Source organism: Mirounga angustirostris, unplaced genomic scaffold, assembly GCF_029215605.1.
Source record: "Mirounga angustirostris isolate CCGP_5_RB_7025 unplaced genomic scaffold, mMirAng1.0.hap1 SCAF_2, whole genome shotgun sequence".
In the NCBI taxonomy this organism is placed as follows: domain Eukaryota; kingdom Metazoa; phylum Chordata; class Mammalia; order Carnivora; family Phocidae; genus Mirounga; species Mirounga angustirostris.
In genome coordinates this window covers 170,208,418-170,223,317 of record NW_026991710.1, presented here as the reverse complement: position 1 = coordinate 170,223,317, position 14,900 = coordinate 170,208,418, and the positions used below count along the sequence as shown (strand labels likewise).

The 14,900-nt window shown below is 41.3% G+C and overlaps 1 protein-coding gene across 2 annotated transcripts in view; it reads left to right on the top strand.

The window, feature by feature from the left end:
• Positions 1-14,900, top strand: part of UNC5D (unc-5 netrin receptor D) — a 541,726-nt gene that overhangs the window by 220,299 nt on the left and 306,527 nt on the right. The gene's annotated exons all lie outside the window — the stretch shown is intronic.

The window sequence follows — 14,900 nt, the reverse complement described above, 5'->3', positions numbered from 1 at the left end:
AGAACTACAACTTGTTTACGTAGATATTAAAAGCATTTCCAGTTGGATTTGCATATGTCACAGCATTGCCTGAATGTGTTCCCACAGACTGAAACCATGTCCCATTTCTCCCACATTGCATCTCCCCCATTATACTTCTGCTTGCCGAAGCCCAGGATGGGTTTCATTTATTGATATTTTATATTTTTAATATAAAATTTTAATATTAGTTATGAGAGAAAAAGTGAGAAGGCAGACAGAAGCATTTATGCAAATCTGAAAAGTCACTAATGTTAATGTGAAGTGCATCTACTTTTAAAAGTATGCTAGGTATCACTTTTTCACAACGGGGACTAATATCCCGAGAGGCAGGACCTGTTGTGGTTACTCTGAAGCCAGACCACCTGGCTTTGCCCCCAGCTCTATATCTCCTGGCTGTGTCGGTAATACCTGCTTCAGGTACCTCATCTAGAAGACCTACCTCACAGGACTGTTGAGTGTATGAAATCCATGAGAACAGAAGCTTCATGAAGACTAACAGTTGCATCGGTTTGGTGATGGATATCTCCTCGTCCCCTGCGATAGTGCTTGGATATTATATCCGTGCATTTAGCTAAATGTAAAGTGCTTAAAACAGAGACTGGCAGGTAGAAAATTTCCAGCAAAAGTTGATTATGATTATGTTTTGGTGACAACTTGTCTGCCTTCCGTCCTTTGCAGATTTCTAATTTCGCATTGATCTATCAGGAAGTAGTTTGCCGATGATTCTCATGCCGGTGGTTTCATACCTCTGTTAATTTGTGATATGTGCGATTACTTTCACCTCGAGAAAGCCTTTGGTAAAGCTAAATTACTCCAGCACTTGGGTGCCCAGGGTAGTTTTAATTTTCTGGGTTCGTAGGTCTTCTTTCTTGCCCTGCTCAGCATATATGTGCAGCTTTCATTCACTGTGTAGTTTTTTTTTTTCCCCTTTAATCTCTCTTGTCCTTAAGTCTTCCTTCACTCTGTCTTAGCCTTTTTCTTGTTCTCTTCCTTTGTGCACCCTTTACGTGGAGGCAGTCTGTGAAGGTCAATTCTCAGCTATTTATTTTCATATTTCATCTAGTCTTCCTGGCCAATCTTGTAGACTCCTGTCGCTTTAAGTAAAGCTGCTTTTATCCCTATCCCTGACCATTTCCTAAATCATGACACCCCCACCCCCAAACACTTGCATAATATCTACTGTGTTCCCAAGCTCTGATAACAGAACGGTATTTTTTTTACATTTGAGACTTGAGTGGTGGTACAAGCTTCCATTGTCTTCTCCAGAACCCCGATGGTCATCAAAGTTGTGTGTTCTCCCTTACACAGTGTTTTTCACATCTACTATTCACACAATCACTGTATCAGTTCAGACCCTTATCATAATCACCTGGGCTCTCCTCATTGGTCTCCCCGCCTCCAGCAGGTACCTCCTCATCCACCTGCCATGGTGCAGCCAGAGTTGTGTTCTTCCTAATATATATATATATTTCTCCATGCTCAGAAGCCAATGGGGAGTCTCAGTTCTCTCATTTCCAACTTTATCTCCCCTTATTTCCTTCCTATATGTCTTTGTTTCTTTACCTGAAACCCAGTCTACCCACCATCTCTTACTGTGGTCTTCTCCCACTACGATAGGTAGAATAATACCCTCCTACCCCTGTTCCAATCCCTAGAACCCAGGAAGATGTTGGGATACATGGAAAGGGGGAATTAAGATGGCAGATGGATCAAAGATGCTAATCAGCTGACCTTAAACTAGGGAGAGCATTGTGGATGACTCAGGTGGGCACAGTGTAATCACAAGCATCCTTAAAAGTGGAAGAAGAGGGCAGAGGGGAGAGTCCGAGGGGGATGTGACCTCAGAAGATATGCATGATGACATGGGACATGAACTCCATCTGCTGTTGCGGGCTTTGAAGATGGAGGAAGAAATGCCCTGAGCCAAGGCATGTGAGTAGCTTCCGGAAGCTGGAAAGGACAAAGACACAGAATCTCCCCTAGGGTCTCCAGAAAGGAATGTCACACTTTGACTTAGCCTAGTGAGACCCGTGTCAGACTTCTACGGAACTGTAAGATAATGAATTTGTGTTTTCAGCCACTATGCCTGTAGTAAATAATTTATTAACAGCAGTGATAGGAAACCAACATACTCACCTCTATGCTTATACTCAAGTTGATCATAATGTTGAAGGTGAGCTTCTCCTTCCCACTGACTTAACTGAAATCAGGTAGACTTCAGGGTCTGGTATAAATCTCACTTGCTCCAGGACTTGCTAGGAACTTGCGGTCAAAATTCGTGTCTGTAACCCTTCCATATTTACCTAAAACCTTGTGTTCTGTGTCAGCGCTTTCTCTCTTTTATTAGATACATGTGTGTCTCTCTAACCTTGGATTGTGAACGCCCAGAAAATATGATTCGTATATTATTTTTGTAGCCCCTCCCAGAAGCTTTACATTCAAGCCAATGCTTTTTTTTTTTTTTAAAGATTTTATTTATTTATCTGAGAGAGAGAGAGAGAACGAGAGACAGAAGGTATGAGAGGGAGGAGGGTCAGAGGGAGAAGCAGACTCCCCGCTGAGCAGGGAGCCCGATGCGGGACTCGATCCTGGGACTCCAGGATCATGACCTGAGCCGAAGGCAGTCGCCCAACCAACTGAGCCACCCAGGCGCCCCAAGCCAATGCTTTTTTGAATCAAATTGTAAAAATGCAACACGTTATATATAGTGCTAAACATGAGTCCTATATGCCCACAAGATGGAGATATTTCCTTAAAAAAATAATTTCCTTATCCCATGAGACCACTTCTCTTTGACCCCTCTTGAAACCAGAAACTCGTTGCTTTTTAGTTGAAAGTGAGAGCATTGGAGTTTCAAGTCTTGCATTTGGAATCATAACTCAGGATTTAAATATATATATAGATATAATGAAAACTTCGTTGACCATTTTAAAATAAAGGTTGGTATGCACGTATATTAGAATTAAATCTATTTGCCTAAGAGGACTTTAGTAAACAGCACAACTGCTCGTTTGCAAGTGCAGTGTGGGCCAATGATGGACTGTCTCGTGGAGCATGGTTGTATTTCAGAGTATGTATTCTGTGTTCTCTTTAGGAAGAGGCCAGGAGAAAATGAGGAAATTGTCTCATTTGCTACAACTTAGTTTAGTTTTTTTCTATTGGAATACAAATTAAAGTCAAGGATGCTCTCTCCTAGAGACTCTTCGACAAGGGGCAACATTCCAGGTTGTGTGAACATCTACGACTATAATGAGACAAGCATATGAACACACTCAGGATGTCTTCTGACAGGCAGGATTTGGATGTTTAAGCTCAGAAATTCATATGCCCTCATCAGTTCTTCTTTAAGATGTCTTCCTTAAAAATTACCCCTACCTCAGTGCCATTTGCCTTTACGTTAAGTAATGGATGGCTAGTTTCTAATGTCTAATGTCCTTTTCTGAGAACTCAGCTGAAGCTACCTGTTCTCTTTCCAATGCCAAATTCATCCTGGAACTTTGTTCTGGGAAGATGAGAAGAAGTGTGGGAGGGTGTGTGGACATGCTGAGTTAGTTGGTTTCAAAGTGGGTGGATTGACAGTTTGAAAGCACAAGTTAAGCTATGAAGGCAGGGTTGAAGATAATTTAAATTCCACTGAAATACATGAGATAGTCGGATTCATCCCCTTAGGTACGCAGGATTAGTGTTCAGAATAATCCAGGGCCATTATTTTACATCTGAAAGCATCCCAGCCATAATGACACTATGGCCAAAAAAAAAAAAAAAAAAAAAATCAGGCTTGTTTGAGTTACTGTCAATAACTGTCTCCAAATATTTAAAGGACTTGAAGCTAAGGAAGAAAATTATCTCCTTTACTGTGGCATATAGGGCAAAACCAGAACTTATGGGCAGATGTTGGGAGGAGGTAGAGTTCATTCATTGTTACAAAGCATCATCTTACAAGAGCTGAGTAAGCATAGACTGCACTTACAATAACCTAAGGCTTTAACCAAAAGGCTAGAGGATCACTTTTTAGGGAAAGGTCCCGTGGGAAGTGATATTGGATGACCTTCATGATTTTTTTTTTCCTACCAAACCTAAAATTCCGTTATCAAAAGGACACACACACACACACCCCCCACACACACCACACTCTTTATGAGTTTTGTGTCTGTAAAAGAAATAAAAACCAAATTAAAATGACCACTAGAACAGAGTTTACTAGCTGTTAACTTTAGTCGATAAAAGAAGGCAGTGCTCCCAATGCAGTGATTGATGAAACTAAACCTGGAAGCATGCTTCTGGTATAGGGTTGGTGAATGCTAGAGTGATGAGTGGTCACTGGGAACATGTGAAATGAAGCCTCAGATAAATAGAGATAGGAAAGTGCTTTTGAGCTTCATAAACCAAAGATGACCAGCTAGCTCTTCCTACCAGTTGATACTTCTCTTTTGCCTGCACTCTTCGGAATACCAAAATTCTCCTTCAGGTTGCGTAGAGTAGCTCATTGCAGTGAAAGTTGTATTTCATGCTCTTTTTTTTTTCCTACAAAGAAAGAATGAGTTGTCTGTGTTGACTATCAAATCCCAAGCTCTCCTTTGTGCAGCCCTGACCCCTGTGTTGGTAGGGTCTCCATCTCCTTGAGGGATTGTATTTATGGGGGGGTCAGGTTTCTGTTCTTGAAAATTCTGTCACAGCCTGGATGGCTTCCCACACTAACTGGATTATCACCTGGCCAGTGGCAGCAAATCGCTCTGGGAGTTTGAATCTTGCAGAATGACCGGAGTCCCATTTTGCTGTCACGAAAACATCTCCTGGCAAAGAAGGTGTGATTTCCATGGGGTGGTGTGGATGACTTTTTAATTAGGATTCTTCTCTTTAGCGTGTGCTGAATTAATAGGTGGTTTGGAAAAAGAAACTTGAAGGTGTGAGAGCGCTTGGGAAATGGGGGAGCTGTTGTTAATTGGCATTAGAAACCGGAGAAAAGTAGCCAGAGAAGCCTCTGCAGAAAGAAACTATCCATGCTGTGTGGCAGGTGGGAGTTGGAGAGGGTGGTAGCTGATAATAGGAAATAATCCATGATTACACCTTTCTCAGCAAGTTAAAAATGCTCTAGTGATGTGACAGGAGCGCTTAGCCCGTCCTGATCAAAGAGAGAGCAGGTTTTACCGATGACATTTGTTATCAGACCAGCATAGGTAAAAGCTTCTAATTATCAGGAGGACATACACTTAGTTAAAACTTGGAGCCAACTAGATTCGACTTAGTTCATTTAGGCTCCACGAGGCTCATTTTCTTGAGCTTTAAAGTGTGCATTATGATGCTTGCCTAATCACATTATCTTGCAAGTTAAAGCAAATGATAAAATGCATAGAAGGCACTTAGGCTACAATCTGTCCGTAAGAAGTATTCAATAATTAGAATTAAATATTATTTTCAGGACCCAAGCTAAGGAACCTAGAAGTTACCAAACACTGTCACCCTTTCCTGGAACAGCCTGGATCCAGTGCATGTATTTGGAGTTGGGGAGGGGGTAGGAAACTGTAGCCTCCAGTTTAGTAACTCCTTTTGCTTCAGAATACCTATTTAATGAACGCATCTATGCCTTAATATCCTGACCACACCCAGAACTTGATATCACTAACTGCCCCTTTCTCACAGTGAAGCCACAAAGGTAGATATTACGAATCTACACAGTATTTTCATTGGACCAAAGAAGGGCATTTGAAGGGAACTGTGATGCATTTCCTCAAGAAGATCTGAGTGATCAATATGAGGTTTTCAGCTCAAAATCAGATCTCCTGACCACATTATTACATTTATGCCTGACATACATCAGTTTTTATACCTTAAGAGAAGAAGAAATCTCAAAATAGGATGGAGATTTAGGTATATGGTAAAGGGAGTGAAGGAAGGAATGTTGGAACTTTTTGTCCTTCTTGAATGTCTGATGGACACCACATAATGGCTAAACCACTCCTTCCTTGTCTTTTGGCTCTCATTGGTGAAGGATGTTGTAAGCATGGTATTGGGCAAAACACTGGTCCTAATAAATACTTTTCAGATTTGACTTCTGAATGACCTTCCCGTAGAAGGTTAAATAGAATCATGAACAAGTATCAGCTGGGAGCTGAGGATTAAAAAGTAAATACAACCAGTAATTGAGGAGACAAACGTGTAAATAATTCCAATTAACTGAGACATGTATTGATGTAGATTTGCTTAAAGTGGTTTGGAAACACCACGGGATGGTGTGGGGGATTTTAGGGAAAGACTTTCCTCTTTGAAATAGTATTTGTGGCCCTAGCCTAACATGATACAATTCTATGTAATTTCTTTATTAACATAACAAACACGTATTGAACATCTTCTGGTCCTGGCACTTAGTTGGTTTGTGGGAAATTAAGGAGTTTATGGTCTAGCTGGGGAAGAGAGAGAGAGAGAGAGAGAGAGAGAGAGAGACACAGTGAAGAATTAACGTAGGATTGCCTTGCCATTGACTGGTAAAGCACAATTTGGCATCAATGGGTGACAGCCTGTGTCCACCCCCCCCCCCCGGCACCACTGAGGCCTTGAATTTTTATTAGGTGTATTAAAACATCCTTCCCTAGAGATCATCTCACTTAAGCTTTGTAACAACCCTTTGAGGTTGACTTCCTATTTTGTAACTATAGAAACGGACTCAGAGGTTTAAAGGGTAGTCTTAAGTTCACATAGCATGCTATTACAGGTTCCAGCACTTGAACCTAGATTTCCTGATTCTGGTATCTTGAAATCGATTCCTTGATCCTAGCTGTCTGCCCACCCCACCTCTCCTTCAGAGCCATTGCTTGAGAAGGACTATTTGATGACCTTGTCCTGCAACTAGGGGTGACCAGTGTTGTTTACCCACTAACACCTTCTTCACCTCAACATTTATTCAAAACCTCCAATATCCAGGGAATAACCAGTGTAAGAGGGTCCTGAAGTAAATATCTCTATTGATATATGCTGTGGAAGATTTAATTAAGAGATTTCACAAGGAATAGAGAATTGAGGAATTAGACCAAGCACTTTCTTGTCATCTTCATCCCTGTAACTGGAAGGCACTGCAAAAACTCATCCTATTTTAGCTAAGAATACATTTATTGAAGGCTCTTATAATTGCGGTGAATTGTAACACCTTGCAAACCGACTTAGAAAACGTTGGAAAAAACTCTGAATTTTTGTTGTGTTAATTCAAGTTCCCCAGTGGACTTTAAAGCAATTAATACCAAAAGAAAAGTAGTAAAAACCTCCAACTGTTGCTTTAGCACATTCTGTTGTATTACATCTTTCTCTTGTTAGTGTATATTCTTGTTCTTCATAGCTAAGACTTAATTAATATTCTGGGATCTGGTAATGTTTTCATGATGCAGTAGACCACAACTACTTTTCTTATATTTTACTTAATGAACTAAACACATACTGGTAGGCACATCTTTTGCCTGATGGCTATTGTAGAATGTGGTGTTTGGTGAGTATTTAAAGATCCATTGAGTTATTAAAAGAGGAAGCTGCCATTACAAGGAGATATATTGATGCTTTATTGTGGATTACTGCCGACCAGTTAATGGCTACATAAATTAAAACAAAACAAGCAAACACTTCAGTGTTTGCTTTGTGGTTCAGTACTGGATGAGTAAAGCTGTTGAATTTTCTTAGTCCCTGTCTAAGGAATTAAGACAACAAGAATCAAATGCATAAACAAACACAAAGCAGAATCAGACCCATAAATACAGAGAAGAAGCTGATGGTTGCCAGAGGGGAAGGAGATGGGGAAATGGGCAGAATGGGTGAGGGGGAGTCCGAGATACAGTCTTCCAGTTATGGAATGAATAAGTCATGGGAATAAAGGGCACAGCATGGGGAATATAGTCAATGGTATTATAATAGTGCTGCATGGTGACAGATGGTAGCTACACTTGTGGTGAGATTATCATAACACAGTGTTGTTGAATCACTGTGTTATACATCTGAAACCAATGTCCACTATTTTCAAAACCGAATCAACTGAAAAGAGACAAGACAGACCTCAAGTACATAGTGTTGAAATGTTTTCTCCTTATGCAGAAACTAGGGATTGCATCCATTATAAGAAAGCAAAAGGAGGCTTGAGATTTGTATAGTCAGACAAGAAGATCTCCTCAAAAGAGCCTTTACCCAGCCCCCTAGGTCAGGAAAAACTTCCTGGTGAAGGAAAGGTATGCGCCGGGATTTGGGGCATAGTCGGGAATGGTGCCCATGCAGGAGTGAGCAGCAAGAGTTTAGAACCTGCACTGAAAAGAGGTAGAGGAGGTTTGGTGTGCCCTGGTTTAGGAGAGCAGCCCACAAAGAGAGGGGATGATGGGTGATTCCTGGAGCCAAGAGTGGGTTGGCAGGATGAGTAGGAGGTTGGTTCATGGTCCTAAGCTGAGATGAATGGCAGAGTGGGAAGAAGTTACAAAAAGGGCTATTGGGAAAAACTTTGAGAAAAGTGTGAGGCTTTTGATGTGAATGTGAAATGCCCTGGTAAGCAACCAGATGAACTGTAACCCTGTGTTTTTAATGGGAATTAAGCTACGGTCTGACAAGAATGATAGCATACTTATGGGAAAGGATGTGGGAAATAGAGACCATTCAGGAAAATTAAAAAAAAAAAATAGGCCAGATAGTCTCTATTACCATAAAGCCCTTGGTAAATAAAAGGGAGGGGGGAAATGATCTGTGCTCAGAAACCCTGAACCAAGCATCCTCTTGAAGCCCAAAAGAGGAAAAGTGACTTGCTTAAAAGTTCAAGAAGTATTTTGTTATCAGGATTAGTAGAGGACCCACGTTTCCTATCAAACTGGACCTTTCCATGATACACAACCTGAATAATGAGAAAGGGTGAAAGACGGAAAATAAAGACTTGGGGATGGAAAGCCTTGCATAAAGATGGAATGTTGGAAGCCGACTTTTCCATGGGGGTTCAATGTCGTGGGTGTGGGAGTCACAAAAGCACATCAAAGAGGCAAACCAGAGTTGCTGTCCTACTGGGCTGACTGAGCAGTGGACCAGGCAACACAGATTGTGAAAATAATATTCGAGTTGTCAATTGTAGAATGTAAGGTTTCTTTAAATGTGATTGCCCTGACAGTAAGTGACAGAACTTCCAACAAACGAGTGAGCAGATGACCTCTGTTACAGGGAAGATGTCAACCTCCATTGAAAATGTGGGAGAACCTAGAGAGGATATAGTATCTGGAAATAGGCCTATCAAGTTCATCTTGGGGATTGGGGAATAAAAGGAAGACTGAGGAAAGCAACCAACTAGAAAAAACACATTGGAAACTAGGGAATGCAGTTATTATAGAAGGTGAGCTCAATGAAGGCACAGATTATTGTAACCTCTATTCATTGCTTTGTCCTCAAACTTAGTGCCTGACACATGGGAGGCATTCAGTGTTTGTTGAATGTTTGGATGTTGAGCTTATCCCTCTGACACTTAATTTTCCCCAACCTTTGCATATTAATTGGTACTCACCCTGCGTTAAAAGGTACATCTTTTTTTTTTTTAAGATTTTATTTATTTGAGAGTGAGAATGAGAGAGAGAGAGAGAGCATGAGAGGGAGGAGGGTCAGAGGGAGAAGCAGACTCCCTGCTGAGCAGGGAGCCAGATGTGGGACTAGATCCTGGGACTCCAGGATCATGACCTGAGCTGAAGACAGTCACTTAACCAACTGAGCCACCCAGGCGCCCCAAAAGGTACATCTTAGGGGCACCTGGGTGGCTCATTCAGTTAAGCATCTGACTTGATTTTTGGCTCAGGTCATGATCTCAGGGTCGTGAGATGGAGCCCCTTGTTGGGCTCCACACTAGGCATAGAGCCTGCTTAAGATTCTCTCCCTGGGTGCCTGGGTGGCTCAGTTGGTTGAGCAGCTGCCTTCAGCTCAGGTCGTGATCTTGGGGTCCTGAGATCAAGCCCCACATCAGGCTCCCTGCTCATTGGGGAGTCTGCTTCTTCCTCTCCCCCTTTCCTCTCCCCCTGCTTGTGCTCTTTTGCTTGTGCACCTCTCACTCTCAAAATAAAATATTTAAAAACAAAACAAAAAGCTTCTCTCTCTCCCTCTGTCCCTCCCCCACCTCCCTCTCTCTCTCAAAAAAAAAAAAAAAAATCTTAAAAATACTTTGTTTAAAGAATTCCCTTTACAAGCTCAAGAGCCCCCTGCAGCTTTAAGAATGATGTGAAGGACATTCCCTCTTTTTCTTAAATCAACATGGGCCATCGGGGCATTGAATGGTAGAAGGTAGAACCCATCAGGATGGTACCTAGACTTCATTTGCTTGGAGGAATGAATCACAAACTTGCCATATGTCAGAGTGCAATTGACAATATAACAGTGCTGTTTTGCAGGGTGTGTATGTGTACTCCTACCATAGGAAGTTTACAATCAGATGCAAATCATTGTGTTCATCAGAGGTAACACCAATTGTGATTCTTTTCCTGTCTCTGTGATTCTTGTGTCTCTGGCTTTGAGCATGATGATTTACCACAGTTCACTCTTGACCTTGTCTACTTTCTGATCCTTTAGTATATGCAAAAACATAACTGTTTCTTGTTTGATACTGTTTAGTTTTGTTTTTAATGGCTTTCAATTTACTCAGCCAACTCATTAAAACACTGGAAGAGAATGTTTCCCAGCATTCAAAGGCAGGAAAACAACTTCTGAGAGGTGGACTATGGGGATATGGGTAAAAGGGTCCTTCCAGATAGCACAGGTATGCTAATGTTATATGAAGATAATAATTATTGCTGTCATAGTAGAGATTGCATACACTATTTTATGAGCTTCCTTATTTTTACTGGCCTCTTGAAACTGGAGTGAAGCCATGGGATGAGTCCTGGCCACTGAACAGAAATGTGACATGTTACTTCTGGGTGGAGGTAGTTAAAAGCCAGCGAGATGCCTCATCTCTCCCTTCCCTGCCTCATCAACCTTGAAGGCCACATGTTGAGATGGTGGCATCACAAGATGGCAGCGTTATGGGTCCCTGAGTCTTGGATGGAGGTGGTCCCCCATTGACCTGCTTTGGATTTTCTGTGAAGAAGGAATAACCCTTTCTTGTATCAGGCCACTGAGATTTCATTGCTTGTTGCACCAGCTAAAGCTGTCCTGCCTAATAAAGTTTTATATAATGTTTTAGTGAACAGAACTACTTTATAGTGGTAGAAAGGAGGCCCACCAGAGAAGTGAATCATAAAGCTCTCCTTAGGTGTGTGGGGTTGATAATCTGAGCCTCAGTAGGGGAGATCCTTCATTATGTAAATCACTTAAATGCAGGGAATTGAATCATGAGGAGGAAACAGCAACTGAGTTCACTGTCCTCCCCAGAGGGGTCTGGGAGGCTTAATCTGGGCATTAACATTTGGGAGAATAGGAAAGAATATTCCGGGAGTAAGGGGAAGGGTGTTTGCTTGATGGATCTTACTTTTACTTGTATTTTTCTTAAACTTTAATATGTTAAACAAGGAGGAGTTAAATTTGGAAATCCTTAGTGCAATCACTTACAATCAAAATGAAAGCACCCCAATGAGACAGGCAAAGGAGGGCCAAGTCTGGGACTGCTGCTTGTCTCTTTTTCTCCACCCTGCCCTTTTTTGCTGGACTTGCCTACAGAGCAGTCCCATTCAGACCTGACAGGTGACTTAAAAGCAGCTACCACAACCACCCAGAAACTGGCTACCTCTTCCCTGTGTTGGCTCTGTCCTGGGACTTGAACTTTGGCAAGGCGTTCTTCTGCACTTGGTCTGTTGGACCTTCTTTTTTTAAAGTATGCTCCACACCCAACATGGAGCCCAACATGGGGCTTGAACTCATGACCCTGATACCAAGACCTGAACTGAGATTAAGAGTCAGATGCCGAAGCTGCTGAGTCACACAGGTGCTTAGACCTCCCGCCTTCTAAAGTGCTGCAGGCTGATCTTGTGCCTCTAGTTTTGAGCAGCCCTTCCCAGTGAGTTCCCAAGAACCCAACCTACCTCCCCCACCCCCCAACCCCCGGTGAACAGGTGTGTGGGAGAAGGCGGGGAGGCAAATTTGGCACCTTCTTTGAGAATTATTTGTCCCCTAGACCTTCTGTTTTGTATCTTGTTTCAACATGAAGGTGGGGGCAAATTGGTCTGCATCCTAATTTAAGTTTTTAAAAATTGTGGCACAATTGCATGTTGTTGACACTTGATGACCATAATGACCCATCACCATTTCTGTTCTGAGCATATGTGGGGAGGTGACCATCCATAGTGTACTTGGAGAGGAGTCATTTCTTCATACTGTTGAGCATCTGTTGATCACCATCTGGCAGGTTCTAGCATCCTCACTGTCAACTCTGTCTACAGAGCACCCCTTGGGTGCTTGGCCTGAAATAAGTGGCTCAGTGACTAGATTAATGAAAACTCTTTGAGGGCAGTGTTTGCCATCATTGACTTCTATCATTGGGCAGTACCTTGCACACAGACCTCAATGAATGTCTCTTGCATTGGATTTAAGGTAGTGGTGCTGTGTGAGAGCTGGAATAATTCTTTCTGGCTCAGGCCTGCTTGCCTTGTCCACTCTTGATATTGGGTTAGGACCAGTGTCCCTGGGATCCCCTTTTAACCAGCCTCCAAATGACTCTGCTACAAACACCTGTTTTAAGAACCAGTGAGTTGGGCCACGGACCCTTGCAAAGATGCTGGAAGAGAAATACACCAGTCTTGAGGAACAGACGCCTGGGGTCTAGGCCTGGCTCTGGTGATGTTTCATCAGTCTGGGTATTGGTTTATTCATGGAGCTTTAAAGGTGCACTACTAAATGCTTGTAAAGCTTTCTCCCAGCTCTACAGTTTGAATTCTTTTATTCATATCTGCATTTTCCCAGGAGTGCAGTTTGGGTGTTGTGTATGAAGACTGATAAGAGAAAGGGACCTCTTTTGTGATATAGAACGTGAATGCTCTCTGGCCTTAACTTGGCCCTCATGATACGGGCTCAAAGCAGTAAGTGTTAGTCCTCAACCCCACTGCTGACAAATAGCTTCCTGAAGTTTATTTCCAAGCCAGGTTTCCTTTCTCTGTTATCTCCTGCCCTGCCTTCTGCAAGACCATTTGTCCTGGATTAGCCTCAAGTGGGATTCAGACCTCTGCTGAAAATAAGACTACCTCCCTCTACAGACGTTCTTTCCTGTTTTTCTCCTCCAAACTCAGGCTGGAAAAAATAAATGAAGGATTATGCATATGTATCTTTATTTCTTTCAAGCTTCACAGCCCAGGGTCAGGATGTTGAGTTGCAAGTCTTTGATCACCCATTCTGGCATTAATACTGATTTCCATTCTGTTCTTCCCTTGCTCCTGGAATCGACCCCTCTCTCCAATGTCTGCATCTCATTCCTTCTGTGATCATTATAGCAGGGCATGCATTTGAATGTTTAGCAACATCTATTGCATTTACCAGGCAGCTAGCCCCCTTGTGGGTCCTTCTGGTTTATCTGATGTGCTGCACTTGAAAAGACCCTCTGTCTAATACTCTAAGGTAATTTTCTTTGTACTTTAAAAGACATTTGCTTGCTTTTGAGATTCATTTCACTTAATTTTGAAGTTATTCCAGGGTTTAATTTTAATGCATTCAAAACTTAGAATGTAGTCTTTTTCTTTCTCTCTCTTTGATTAGTTTAAGAATTTTCTTTTCATTTTTTATAGTAATTCTTCCTAGTGTACATGTTGCGCACACAAGCCTGAGACTCATGATGGTATTTTACCTTCTTTTGTTTTGTTTTGTTTTTGTTGTTGTTGTTGTTCTTTCTCATCCATTACATATCATTTGGGTATTTACCTGCATGATTTCAAAGTCTGTATCACATCATTGAAAATCAGCTTCTTTTCTCTTCAAGATGATTTTTATGGTGCTCATTATTGAGAGACGCCACTGCTAATGATGTTGGTTTTTTGTGCCAGAAAAAAGCTCTTGAATTTGTGTGTGCGTGGAGAAAATTTGAATGGAGCTCGGCACAAACTATATTCTGACATCCAATCAAAGACCATCATGTGTGGCTAATAAGCAATATGGAAAGAAAAACAATAGTAAAAACTAAAGACTAGCTACATCTAGAGTCTCAGAACCAGAAACTTAATATTGCCTTATTATTCTGCACGTTCTACCAAACACTCATTAATCAACACTCAGTGGTTGCATCTGGATACACAGTTCAACTTATAAAAATTACAAAATCCTACCATGTCTTGAATGCATGCTAGTGATCACACAGACAAAAGTAATTAACCACTTCTATTGAGTTTCTACTTACATTTTTATTACCAAAATTAGTGTCGTAAGTTGGAAGATACTCTTCGAACATTGGCACATAAAAGTAAATATTCACAAAGAATTTTGAATTCCATGCCAGAGAACTATTATCATTAATGAAGATGGATAAAAGGTCTTATATTTATCAATAGATTATTTTATTTTAAGAAATTGTAGGCAGATTTATAATTCTTGCACTTACCAATGTTCTTTTTCATTGCCCTTAGATATTAACACCTTATGCCAATATTAGAATCTATCGTGCAATAAGATAAAAAGCCAAACTAATCAATACAGATGGATTTGCTACTCAAAAGTTGTTTGAATATTTATTTAGCTTATTTCAAAATGTGACAAACCTATGTGAGCCCCCTTGCGAAAACCAACACAGTGACCTTACCTTAAATTAATGTTACCATACTAACTTTGTTCTTTTAAATTGGTGACTAAAATGAACTGGACATCAACAATCTTAGGTTAGAAGCACACGCATAAAAGCTCTTCTTCCTTCAGTAGCTCTTATGGAAGTGACTTGTCATCATAAAGTTGTAACTTATACTCTAATATTCTGGTAAAAACATACG